Genomic DNA, 14,566 nt, shown 5'->3' on the forward strand with positions numbered 1-14,566 from the left:
GTCCACCTACAGCCGCCATTGTTTTTATTGCCTGTTTCCCAGTTTCCTGTCTGCCTGTAACCTCGATTGCTTCTACCATCTGTTTCCTCCATGCCTCACCTGCCTGCTGCACTGATGCCCATGTGTCTACCAGAACATTGGGCTTGGAGGATGCACCTCACGAGGTAAGTCGAAACACTTACGGTTACAGGACACAACACAGCTTGGTGACACGCACATAGTTTATGTCCCAGTACAGAGAATCTAAGAAAAAGACTGATGGCACATCCGACCTTTCTAATGTGAACATTAGTTTGACAGGGATCCAACAAAATGAGGTTGCCTTGCCTTTGGCTGTTGGACTCACATAAAAATGGCCATTTTTGTGTGCTAAGTATCTCAATTTTTACCTGTTTTTCATAGCAGTAATGCACATCTCAATTCCCATATTCATTATTCCACATGTCTTAGTACTACAGAGTACAACTGTCTCCTTTCCAGTACAGAGTATGACATAACTTGTCGTCTCCAGCCCCAGTCCTTTACACTTTCTGAAGCAACAGCTCTTCTCACGCGCAGTCTTAGGGCAAGCAGGCTGGTGTAGTCAATCACTGCAGATCACTTTATGGCATCATACACTGTACTTGTCCAGGGGCTATAATTTAGCTCAGGTCGTTCCTCTACTTCTGAACTCACCAGTAGTCAGAGTGGTCTGTAGCTGCTTGCTGTATACAGAGCTTCTTCGCTCTCTTGAGGTCTCCTTTTATTTGCCCCACCATTGCAGAAGTCCACGACATGCCTGAAGGCCTTTCTTTTCACTAACTACTAATCAAAGCTTTTGTTGAATTTACCTAATTACCATGTACTTCCTTCTGATCACAAGGCACAATTGCTTCAGTTTTATTCTTCAGACTTACCTACAATGGACTAAAAGACCGACATGCTTTGGAGTTCTCCATCGATAACCTGTGACCTCATCCAACCTGCGTACCCACTGCACACAACATTAATCACCACAATACTTGCGCCAAATGTATTTATCTCTATTCTTTGTGATGAGAAGGTTATACAGCTTAGAATCCATGTAGAGGGGCAGATTGCCTGGACCACTATACTTACAGGGCAGGTAACACATAGTGTCCGGGTACTTGGGCTGGTCTCCCCTTTATTCTACTTAGGTGGCTAGCACCCACTTTTAGCAACCAGGACAGCACAAACATAACGTGCTAGAAGAAAACTCAGCTCCACTACTTAGGGCATGTGCCCACATAGCAGATTTTTGTGCACAAAACTGCTTATTTTGGAAGGAAAACCACAACAGAAAAAAAGTACACATTTTTTATTGCGCTTGTGTGTTTTTTCCATGTGTTTTTCTATTAGTTTTTTTTAGTCATGGTGATAACGGGGGTTCCTGCGCTGTATCCTCTCTATCATCGCGGGGTCTCTGGCTGATGTTACTGCCAGGACCCAGGTCTCACTCCCCAGAGTGGTGCCCACGCCGCTCCCGGTAGTTTAACCCCATGAATGCTGCGATCAATGCGATCGCAGCATTCAGGAGGCAGGGAGAGGGATTGCTTACCTCTTCCTGGCATTCAGGTCCCTGTAATGTGATAACAGGGACCCGATCGCTGCCATGGCACCCCTGAGTTGTCACCATGATGACACCGGGTTACTGAGCTACGGATCGCCTCACAGACCATGACGTATGTATGGTGTGTGAGCTGAAGTGTCAGTGCTGCGAGTGTGAGCTCTAATCCACTCAAGCACTGCAGGTTATTATATCTGCTGGAAAAACGTTGAAAGAATTGACATGCTGCTTCTTTTTTCAGGACCAAAATCTGCAAGGAAAAAGAAGCTACATGTGCACAGCAAGTCAGGATTCTCATAGACTTTGCTGGGATGTGTTTTTTCTTACAGTATTAACTAAAATCTGCAAGAAAAAAACGATAAAAATGCAACGTGTGCACACAGCCTAACTTGACTAAGATATATCTTGTAAAGTGTTTGCACTTCTCGGATTCTCAGGAGCTCTGTAATGGCGCTCCCTCCAGCTATTTCTGTCTTGCTGCCCCGCACAGGTCATCAGAGTTATTTACAGCTTTAATTTAAGAATCTTCATAAATTCGAGATTCAGTTAAATTAAGACAAATCATAGAAATTGTAATAGATGCATCAGATTCTGCAAACTAGGTTCCTCCCTTCCATAGCAAATACCTGTGTAAAACGGTATAAATAATAACGCCTGCACTCACGTCTCGCCTTTGTACAATGCAGCTATGTTGTGAAACTGTGAACATACCACAGTTTCAGAGCCAGAGGGCTTTGGATGGGGCATAATGTAACTGATGCAGCGGGTGAGAAAGTCTGAATGGAAAGTCAGATTGCCATAGATATAATGGAAATAAGAATAGGATATAAGGGTTGTATTGCAGCTATTGATGGGCTCCTTTCAGCATTACAGGAGAGGTGCCACTGGTTTTGTGATAGAAGTAGGGCTGTGTCCTAATTCTCCCTAAGTCGGTAGATGAGTGATTCAAAGAATGAATGGGTGTGCCTGAAATTCTCCGTCTCGGGGTGGGAGTCTAAAACCCTTTTAAGAGACTGAGTACAGGTATTGTATTGAAGCTTTTGACGTATTTAACACATTTAGTGCTGACATGGATGGCACTCCATTTCTACTGAATAGCTTATTTATGTTTGTTTGTTTTTCGCATGATAATGAATTCATGTGGTTTAACAGAGACAGGTCCAAACTCATTTCTGATAATAAAAATGTGAAAACTGGGTTATTTTGATACTACTGTAGTGATTTAAGACTGTGATGGCCTAAAGGTGAATAGGTTCATTCATTAACACTAGAAGTCCCAGAAATTTCGAGCTCCATAGGGTTCCAATGGTAGAAATGTTAAATGACCCCTCTCTGGGACTTCTAGTGTTAAAGGGAACCTGTTAGGTTAAAAAAAACCCTCACTATTAACCTGCAGACATGAGATTAATCTGTACGGTAAAAGCGTTCTGATGTCGTGCGGCCATCGCACTAAGAGCCCCACTGCTGGAATGAAATGAACTATATTCCTCCCGGCAGCCTGGGGATTTCAGTTATAGAAGAGCAGTTTCGGTCACAACTGTGCATATTGAGCGGCACTGGCTACCTGCATCGGTAACTAGTTGGCTGTGAAGCACTGCAGGCGCGTGGGTAGAGCCGCTGCTCCTTATGCACACATAGGTGACTGAAATGCGCAGGCAGCACCCCTGTGACTGAAAGAATAAAGTTAATTTCCTCCCGGAACCGGGGCTCGCAGTGCAGCAACTGCAAGACATCAGCACATCATTAACCTCATATCTGCAGGTTCATACAATTTTTTTACATGACAGATTTCTTTTAACATTAGTTTCATATATGGAATATGGACATATTTTGGCTCAGTGATTAGTATTGTTCCTTTGCAGCACTGGGTTCCTGGTTTCAAGTCCCACCAAAGACAAAATCTGCAAGGAGTTTGTATGTTCTCTGTGGGTTTCCTCCTGATTCTCTAGTTTCCTCCTCCAATTCAAAGACATACTGATAGGGAATTAAGATTTTGCGTCCCAATGGGGACAGTGATTATGAATTATTTAAATTGTGCTATTATACATTATCATCACTATTCCCATTGGGGCTCACAATCTAAATTCCTTATCAGGATGTCTTTGAAGTGTGGGAGAATACTGGAATACCCTGAGGAAACCCACGCAAACAAGGGGAGAACATACAAACTCCTTGCAGGTGTTGTCCTTGGTGGGATTTGAACCCAGGACCCCAGCACTGAAGTGCTAACCACTGAGCCACCGTGCTGCCCCAGATAATGCGCTGTTGGGTTAATGGCGTCATATAAGCGAGTAGAATAAATATTAGACCTCGAAGGAAAACGTCTAACTTAGATGTTAAAATCCGTAAGCTATATGATTCAAATGTATTAATATATTTGACATTAAATGAATGTTCTAATATTTGTGTTGGAGCTTTTAAATCAGAATGTAACATAGCGTTTGGCATTTACTGGGAGATGTAGGTCACATGTGCACCGGGCAGGTCGTGGAAGAATGACTCCATTGTGTAACGTCTTCACTATCACCAGAAAATCAGTAGTGTTTCTAAGTGGAGAAGGAACGATCCGTTAAGCGCTCAGCTTCCAAAGGTCACCCTGGAGGTGGATAACTATTTCTTTGCGTGTTTACTGGGCCTCTAGATGTCTGTGACTGCTCACATTTCATTAGCACGCAGGTGAGGTGTCAGGTTAGTAAGCGGTTACCTCCCAATGCTGGAGGCATGTTCAGGAGATAGAGGTATGCCTGACAGAGACTACAAGGATGTATGTGGCAAGCACCAGGCTTAGGAGCATGTGGCTCTTCAGTTTCTGTGAGGATGCAAGCACCAACATGCTGTGACTTGTAGTACCCCAACAGCTGGAAAAAACACTTCTTGTGTTCTTTGTTCATACCATGTTTCACTGATTTCAAAGATTTAACGTTTGACATAATACTGAAAGTTGGTTCACATCTCAGATTTAGTTTCAGTTTTCAACAGATTGATACCACTGGGGCCCAACAGACCCTCTTGAATGGGAATTTTATTATTTTGATGGGTAAAATTAAACTTAAGGCCACTTTACACGCAACGACATCGCTAACGAGATATCGCTGGGGTCACGGAATTTGTGACGCACATCCGGCCTCGTTAGCGACGTTGTGTGTGAAACGTACGAGTGACCGCTAACGTTCAAAACTACTTACCAAATCGTTGATCGTTGACACGTCGTTCATTTCCAAAATATCGTTGCTGATTTTGGACGCAGGTTGTTCGTCGTTCCTGAGGCAGCACACATCGCTACGTGTGACACTCCAGGAACGACAAACAAGAATGTAACTGCATCCTCCAGCAACGAGGTGGGAGTGACGATCCAGCGCCTCCTCTCCGCTCCTCCACTGCTATTGGTGTCCTGCATGGTGACATCGCTGTGACGCCGAACGAACCGCCCCCTAAAAAAGAGGTTGTTCGGCGGCCACAGCGACATCGTTACAAAGGTATGTTTGTCTGACACATACCAGTGATATTGTGCGCCACGGGCAGCGATTTACCCGTGACGCACAAACGATGTGGGCGGGTGCTTTCACTAGCGACATCGCTAGCGATGTCACTATGTGTAAAGCGGCCTTTACAGCTAATAAACATGGCTGTATTAGGCCCTGTGCACACGCTGCGGTAGATTTGCCGCGGTTTTGCTGCATGAATTGCTGCAAAAAATGTTCATAACCTTTATGCAGTCATTTCCCAGCAAAACCTAAGGTAAATAAAAATTGTGAGTGCACACTACTTTTTTTCCCCTACAGGTTTTGCTGCAGAATTTCTGCAGCAAAAAGAATGAGCATGTCACTTCTTTTCTGCAGGTACCTGTCGTTTTTGCCATAGATAATGGTAAAAAAATCGAGGGGCCAACCTGCGGTGAACCACAGCAAAACCATGGCAAAACGCGGGTGCGGTTTTAGGCTATATGCGTACGCTGCAGTTTTAACTGCACCCAAACTGCAACCAAACCTGCACCTTGTCACAGAGTGCCTGGAAATGTAAAAAAAAATGCTTGTAATTATGGTGCGTTTTTGGTGCTGTTTTGATGCTTTTTTGGTGCATTTTTGGTGCTTTTTTGTCAATTCTGACTTCATAGGTTTGTCAGTATAGAAAGTGTGACAAAATTGCGACAAAAAAGCAAGACGAATGAACATGCTGCACTTTTTTTCAGACGTTTGTGACAAATAAACTGCAAACAAAACAAATGCAATGTGCGCACAGTAAATCTGAATTCTCATATACTATGTTGGGAAGTCAAAAGTGACAACTTTCTGACAACAAAACTGCACCAAAAAAAGCGACAAAAAAGCAACAAAAACTGCAGATCCTGAGGGACCAGTTGTATCTAGATGTCACCTAATTAGTAAATTGAGTCCACCTGTGTGTAATGTATTCTCAGTATAACCACAGTTGTTCTGTGAAGGCCTCAGAGGTTTGTTTAAGAACATTAGGAATCAAACAGCATCATGAAAACCAAGGAAACCACCAGACAGGTCAGGAATAAAGTTGTGGAGAAGAGTAAAGCAGGGTTAGGTTATAATAAAAAAAATAGCCTAAGCTCTGAACATCACACAGAGCACTGTTCAATCCATCATACAAACACTGAAGGAATATGCCACAACTGCAAACCTACCAAGACATGGCCGTCCACCTGAACTGACATCCCAAGAAACGAGAGTGGTAGAGAAGCAGCCAAGAGGCCCATGGTCACTCTGGAGGAGCTGCAGAGATCCACAGCTCAGGTTTGAGAATCTGTCCACAGGATAACTATTAGTTGTCTACTCCACAAATCTGACTTTTATGGCCAAAAAGAAAGGCAGTTTTGAAAGCAAGCCATAAGAAGTCTCATTGCAGTTTGCAAAAAGCCATGTAGGGGACACAGCAAACGTGGAAGAACGTGCTCTGCTCAGATGAGACCAAAGAAGAATTTTTTGGGCTAAATGCAAAACGCTATGCAAAACGTGCTACTTTATTTGGTATATCATTTTTTTTTTGTTTTTGTGTGTAAAATAAAAATCTTTTTGGAAAAGTTCATGAATAAATTTGTCAAGCACTGTAGACTGATAGTTCTCTCCATATACACAAACATACACCTGTCAGGCAAAAGGGATCAGAGCAGAAGACTAGTTAGTTAACACTCCACAAATACTTGCTACTTATTGTTGGTATATCACATAAAATCCTAATAAAATGCATTTAAGTTTGTGGGGATAACGTAAAAAAATGTGCACAATCCATCTTTGTGGATCTCCTGATGAAGACGTTGGAGAACTTCGAAATGCGCAGAGATTACACCGCACTGTTCCTCATACGCAGTGCACTGAATTTTCTTGATTTTACAACCAGCAGGATACCCACATCTCCAATCACTTCTATATTATCGGGTATACTCTTTTGCCTATAATTGTGCAGTGTAAATAGTCTGTAGAGATAATTGCTCATTTGTTGGGTGAAATGATCTTTTGGCTTGCTTAAAAAACTACCGTTCTCCACAACACTGTGTAAACAGGACCGATGCTGCCGGGAAGAATGGCATCCTATGCACACAGAAGGATCTATTACTGATCATTCTTTGTACATGTTAAATATGGTCTGTCCGTCTAAACTCGCTATGAAACGTCTGCCATTTGGCAAAAATGTACCAATTGGCAGCTGATTAACACTACTGCTTGGGTAGTTTAAGGGTCCGTTTACATTATGCGATCTGTGGCACTAAAGAATGGCCCATCAGTACATATTTGCCTATCTAAGGGGTACTTCACACACAGCGAGATCGCTACTGAGATCGCTGCTGAGTCATGTTTTTTGTGACCTCATTAGCGATCTCGCTGTGTGTGACACTGAGCAGCGATCTGGCCCCTGCTGTGAGATCGCTGCTCGTTACACACAGTGCTGGTTCATTTTTTATTGTTGCTCTCCCGCTGATAAGCACACATCGCTGTGTGTGACAGCGAGAGAGCAACAATCCTGACTGTGAAGGGAGCAGGAGCCGGCGTCTGACAGCCTGCGGTAAGCTGTAACCAAGGTAAACATCGGGTAACCAAGGTGGTTACCCGATATTTACCTTCGTTATCAGCCTCCGCAGCTCTCACGCTGCCAGTGCCGGCTCCTGCTCCCTGCACACGCTAAGTTAAGCGGTGAGCGCTGGTAACTAAGGTAAACATCAGGTAACCATACCCAATGTTTACCTTAGTTACCAGTGTCCGCAGCTTCCAGACGCCAGCTCCGTGCAAGCGCAGCGTCGCTTGCACGTCGCTGCTGGCTGGGGGCTGGTCACTGGTCGCTGGTGAGATCTGCCTGTTTGACAGCTCACCGGCGACCATGTAGCGATGCAGCAGCGATCCTGACCAGGTCAGATCGCTGGTCGGATCGCTGCTGCGTCGCTAAAGTGGGACTGTACCCTAAGGTGGTGTAATAGCCTGTTAAGACCACATAAAAGATCAGTAATAGATTGTCCTGTGCGCATATGCTGCCATTCTTTTCTGAAGCACACTTTCTGTTTGAAGTCGAGAATATTGTACTAACAGCTCATTTGACCTGATGACCAAGCTTTTTCGTTATTTGAGGGTTAATCGGTAGCCTGTTTACACTGCAAAAATAGTGGAAAAAATGCGTTCCTAAGCATGCTCGTTCTTAAAGGAGTTGTCCACAACTTTTACATTGATAGCCTAGCCTTAGGGGTACTTTGCACGCTGCGACATTGGTAACAATGTGTTTCTGACGCTGCAGCGATAGTCCCCGCCCCCGTCGCAGGTGCGATATATTGTGATTGCTGCCGTAGCGAACATTATCGCTACGCCAGCTTCACATGCACTCACCTGCCCTGCGACGTCGCTCTGGCCAGCGAACCGCCTCCTTACTAAGGGGGCGGGTTGTGCGGCATCATAGCGACATCACACGGCAGGCAGCCAATAGAAGCGGAGGGGCGGAGATGAGCGGGACGTAAACCTCCCGTTCACCTCCTTCCTTCCGCATAGCCGGTGGACGCAGGTAGGAGATGTTCCTCGCTCCAGCGGCTTCACACACAGCGATGTGTGCTGCCTGCTGGAACAAGGAACAACATCGTACCGTCGCAGCAGCAGCAGCATTATGGAAATGTCGGACCCTACACCGATCATACGATAATGACGCTTTTGCGCTCGTTAATCGTATGTAAAAGGCTTTACACACTACGATGTTGACAGCGACGTCGGATGTGCGTCACTTTCGATTTGACCCCACTGACATCGCACCTGCGATATCGTAGTGTGCAAAGTACCCCTTAGGATAGGTCATCAATGTCTGATTGGCAGGGGACCAGCACCCCGCACCCCCACCGATCAGGTGTTCTCTGTCCCGGCGGCAGCAGCAGGCAGCCGGAAATGCTCAGATCCAGAGCTGCTCCGTCTTCTGATAGTGGCTGCTGCCAGGAACTGCACATCTGTCTCCTATTGATCTGAATGCGAGGCAGATGTGCAGTACCCAACCGCGGCCATTATCAGAAGACAGAGCAGCTCCGGAACTGAGCATTTCTGGCTGCCTGCTGCTGCTGCCGCCACAGGGACAGAGAGCAGCTGATTGGTAGGGGTGCGGGGTATCGGATCCCGGCCGATCAGACATTGATAACCAATCCTAAGGATAAGCCATCAATGTAAAAGTAGGGGAGAACCTCTTTAATAATTGTGTAGTGTAAATGCACCTTAACAACCCCCTAAATGTTGTTTTTATCCATACAAGAAGAAAATTGAAGGTGGCTTATTCAATTGCAAACTCTACAGTTGGCAACCACTGGTCATATAGAGTGAAGTACAGATAAGACCGTATGATACAAAGACTCTGAGTGTCCTACATCTCTATATCTGAGTATCTATGGCTCATAACGTTTTGCTCCAGCTAATGTCTGCCACTACAAGCCCAAAGTTAATTTTGAGACAGTATCTGCTGTAAACAGGCAACTTTACCTATAAGGCCTAAGACACACGGCATGAAAATCGGAGCAAGTGAAATGCGATAAAACATCGCATTCCACTCGGACCAATATTAGCCTATGTGCCAGTACCCATGAGCAATTATTTTCTCAGCCCTAATCAGACCAAAAAAACAGTCGCAGCATGCTGCGGGTGTAATGCAATCCTTGTTTCTCTCGCACCAACTCAAGTCTATGGGGCGAGAGAAAAATCCCACTGCACTCGCAGTACACCAGTGGGAGAATGGCAATAGCCGGTTAGTGAGGAGACAGGGAGCTAAATCCCTCCCGCCCCTCCTCAGTGCTGGCCCACCCCCCGCAGCTGTGGTCCGATTGCAAGATCAGACCTCAGTCGCAGTGACTCTCACATGACACTCGGCTTCTGCTGTGCTGCCAGTGTGAGCCAAGTGCCATGCGAGAATCGCAGTGCCCTGTGTGGCCCCGTCCTAAGAAAAAAACTGACTGTAGAGTCAATGACATAGACGGGCCCCACCCAAATTGTGCACATTTATGGTAAGGAAGTATTTTTGTTTTACTGCCTTATGGGCTGACATTTTGACATGTAAAAAAGCAGGTAACATACTTTTCTGGTACTAGCATGTCACAGAGAAAATACATAACCCCATACCTTCAACACAGCACAGATACTAGGAAGCAACGGGGTTTACAAGATATGGAATATATCAGGTCAAGCACACTTTAACTGCATTTTCCCCAGAATAAAAAAAAGAATATATATATATAATAAAAAAACACCTGTAATAGAAATGTTTGAGCTGAAAATAGAGTTACAAGCAATGTGATTACCTTTATGACCACAAGGGTTGGAGCCACTTATCTCAGGGCTCAGGCACGTGGTTATTTTACAGCTCCACAATCTCTGGGCTATGATATTGCGCTCATACAAGTGTAAACTTTTGAAGTTGTTGCATGATCATTAGATTCAACATGTATGAAGATTGTTTTACTGCAAAGTAATCTAAAGTTTCAATAGTCTTTTAGTACAAGAGTACATTACAAAATGACCTTCTTGGGTTGACTATCCTTCTCCTCCCTAAAAACAATCTGCAGTATATCTATTACCTCCTCTGGTTTATGTTTGGCGTCACACTGACCCAAAAAAAGATAGGCCTTTACGCAGGTTTTGAACCGGTAACAGGTCTATTAGGCTATGTGCGCACTTTGCGTCGAGGTAGTTGCAGTTCTAAACGCATCCTCTGGCAGAAATGGTTTTTGCCAAAGTTGCTTTTGACCACAAAAACGCGGTAAATACGCATGCGTTTTTGCCGCGTTTTAGCGCTTTTTACATGCTTTTCCATTGCTTAAAGTCAGATGCGTTTTGATTAAAAAGACACTACTAAATAAAGTTTTAACATACAAACACTATGAAAAAAGGGGAAAAAAATGGAAACAAATATAATTATTTAAATCATAAAGATAATAGATATATTTAATATAATTATAGCGGTTTTATACTATATATGGCTAAAATAGCAATAAATTAATATTTTTCATTAATTTAATTGTCGGACTATGTGTGTGTGTAAAGGGACATATGATTCCATTATTTTGATGTCGGAAACGCATCCTTTCTGCAGCTAAAAAGCATATAAAACGCTGCTTTTTGCAACTTCTCATTGACTTTAATGTTAGCAAAACGCAGCCCAAAATGTCAAAAACAATTGACATGCTGCTTCTTTGAATGCTGAGTTTTTGCCCAAAATTATGCAAATTAAACGTAGCGTTTTGAACTGCAAAGTGCGCACAAGAAATCCACTTTTCCCATAGACTTTGCTTGAAAATCAAAACGCATGCATTTTGGCATGAAAACGCTGCAGTTCAAAACGCTGCTGAAACGCAGGTAAAAACGCAAAGTGTGGACACAGCCTAAGAGAGACAAATAATCGGCTAACGAGCAGTCATAAGAACATAACATCAGACGATGTAAGCATATCGCCAACGAACGAGTAAAACACAAATCGGGTGATTGCATCTATTATGCTGACATAAATAATCCTTGCTAGCCGTACATCACTCCCGTGTAAAGATGGATGTGCTGCTAGCAACATGATGCTCTATGGAGAAGAACAACTACATTAAAGGGGAATTCCCATCTCCAAAATCCTATCCTAATATATAGTAGGTAATAATAATAATATTACCAAATACCTCCAATTAGAAATGTAGTATAGTTCTCCTGATATAGCCATGTCTCTTTTCCTCATGTGCAGGGCATTGCAGGTTAGGTAACCATGGTTATGCCCACTCATATAGTACCAGTTAGTTGGTTGTGGTTGAAACCATGGATACCTAAGCTGAAGTGTCCTGCACATGAGATAAGAGATGACTATATCAGGAGAACTATACTACATTTCTAATTGGAGGCATTTGCTAATATTATTATTATTACACCTCCTACAAGGTTCTCGGAGATGGGAATACCTCTATAGCGATCATTATTCCCCATATTGTTTTGGCAGCATATGTGAATGGACCAGTAATCTAACTGGGCCTTAAGATATCTGGCAGAAAACAACCTTACCCCAAATCATAGTATGATCCATCTCATTTCATATGTATGAAGGTAATTTTGGGCAATGCATATAGTTGAGAATATCTCTGTATAGGAGCAACAGCTAACGACATGATGGCAAGCTACAGTGAAAGCCTAGCTTGCAAATGTGTGATACGCTGTTAGAACGAAACAGTCTCATTCACTTTGAATGAGTAGCACATGGAATAGCGGTCATATTGGTGGCTACGAGGATGGGACACTGCTTCCTCCCAGCCCCCAGCCATCCCAGCTGCCACAATTCAGGGTCACCTTCATATTTTCTTGGGCATATCACCCATTTCCCAATATTGATAGGCTTCCCATCTTTAACTTCACCATACAGCTGTGGTATGACTAACCCTTATCATTGTCCTAGACCTTTACATAGGCTCTCAAACGTACGCTTATACTTGAGTGATTCCTTAAGCATTTATATTCAACAAACTTTATATAGAAATAAAAAAACATCCTTGAGAAAGGCTCTATACGAGTTGAAACGTTGGATTTCTGTGAATACTTTTGTCTTGAAGCCCATCAATAAAATTGTTAGGCTAAGGACACACGGCGGAAGTGGAATGCGATAGAAAATCACTTTCCACCTGGACCCATGTTACTCTATGGGGCAGCTCTCATGAGCGATTTTTTTCCCAGCCCTAATTGGACCGAGAAAACAATCGCAGCATGCTGCAGGTGGAATCCAATTTGTTTTCTATACAAGTCTATGGAGAGAAACATTGCATTGCACTCGCATTACACCGAAGTGCAGTGTGATATACGCATCAGTTGACAATGGAGGAGATGGGGAGATTAATCCCTCCCTCTCCTCCGCAGCGCCCGCCCTGTCCTCCACAGCTGTGCTCCGATCCCAGGAGCGCATCACAGTGGCATGACACTCAGCTTACACTCCAGCAAAGCGGTAGCCGAGTGTCATGCGATGCACTCGCAGTAGTGCTCGTGTGGCCCCAGCCTATACTTTCTATTTATCACCTACTTCATTTGGTGGATTACTGTGTGCCGAATTTAGCTATACCTATCTATATTGATGGCTACCACACCTGCATATACAGCACTGGACAAAGATGATAATTGTGAATTAGGATTCCTTCATTTCCCAATAATCATGCAGTCTAAACAGGTGGGGAATCACCAGATGCATGAGCAAAACACTTGTTATTCAGGTGAAATTATTTTTAAACTTGCTTAAAAGTCATCATGCTTGGCAGTGGATCGTTTTGTGTACGCCAAAAAAGTGTTCCAAAAAACAATGGCAGCCTATGTGCACCAAATTATCTATAACTGATTGTTCTGTGTGCACAGCGCGGTTAGACTGTCTGAACAGGCTACTAAACAGACACCTAATTACTTACATGTAGCCAGTCAGCATTTGTTTTATGCTGGAGATCGGGTTGTCTAAATACAACCTAAGTGCCCCAATATACATTAGACAAGTCCTTGGAAAAGTGTGCCCTCGCGCTACATGTGGTCCCTTGGCCCTTCTAGTGCAGCCTATGGACTGGGTCACCAATGGGCTTTATGGAGTGGTGTCCTACACCACGCAGCCATCCAGTGTCTCAAATTCACCAATATTTGCATCCTCTGGATGAGATACCGGTGAGTACAATAATGAAACAGGGAGCCGTCAGCTCCCTCTTCCATCACGGAGCCAATGCATCTGAGAGCGCAGCAGGCATGATGACGTCATTACTTTGTGTCAGCAGTGTCTCAATACACAGCACAGTCCGGAGCAGTGGGGGGAATGGAGTGAGAAGTTTTTTGGGGTTTTTTTACATCATTTTGCCAGTGGGGAGGGGAAGTAAGGGAGCTGTGATGGGACATCATTCTGCATGGAGGGCTGTATTGGGACACAATACTGTGGAAGGGGGCTGTATAGGGCCATTTTTCTGAGTGGGGTGAACTGTATGGGGCATAATACTATGTAAGGGGGGTCTGTGTAGGGACGTCATCCTACATGGGAAGCTTTGTGAGGACAGTATACTGTGTGGAGCTCTGTGTGTTGATATACTGTGTTTGGAGTGCTTTGTGTTTCACCTTGGCTGGTTATCAAACAAAAGGGGATAAATCCATGTATTTTTTTAATTGTTTAAAAAAATAAATAAATAATAAAAAAATGTGTGGGATCCCCTCTATTTTTGATCACCAGCCAAGGTAAAGCAGACAGCTGAGGGCTGCAGCCTGCAGCTGTCTGCTTTTTCTGTGCTGGTTATTAAAAAAGGGAGGGACCCCCATGTCTTATTTTTTATTATGTTTCTTTTTCCCAGCAGCATACTGGTATCTTCCCCATACCGAAACCTTGTTGATTTGCCCTTTCAACAAATTTTATTCATCATCCGAACTCTGGCCATGGGCTTCTCTGAGAAGTCTGTGTTCGAGTTTGAGCCCTGGACATTAGGTGTCCAGTTCGAACCCTGAACTTTACAGTTTGGGTTTTTTGCTCATCTCTAGTAGCAAGGAACAATCTCAC

Source organism: Anomaloglossus baeobatrachus, chromosome 3 (genome assembly GCF_048569485.1).
Source record: "Anomaloglossus baeobatrachus isolate aAnoBae1 chromosome 3, aAnoBae1.hap1, whole genome shotgun sequence".
NCBI classification, from domain to species: domain Eukaryota; kingdom Metazoa; phylum Chordata; class Amphibia; order Anura; family Aromobatidae; genus Anomaloglossus; species Anomaloglossus baeobatrachus.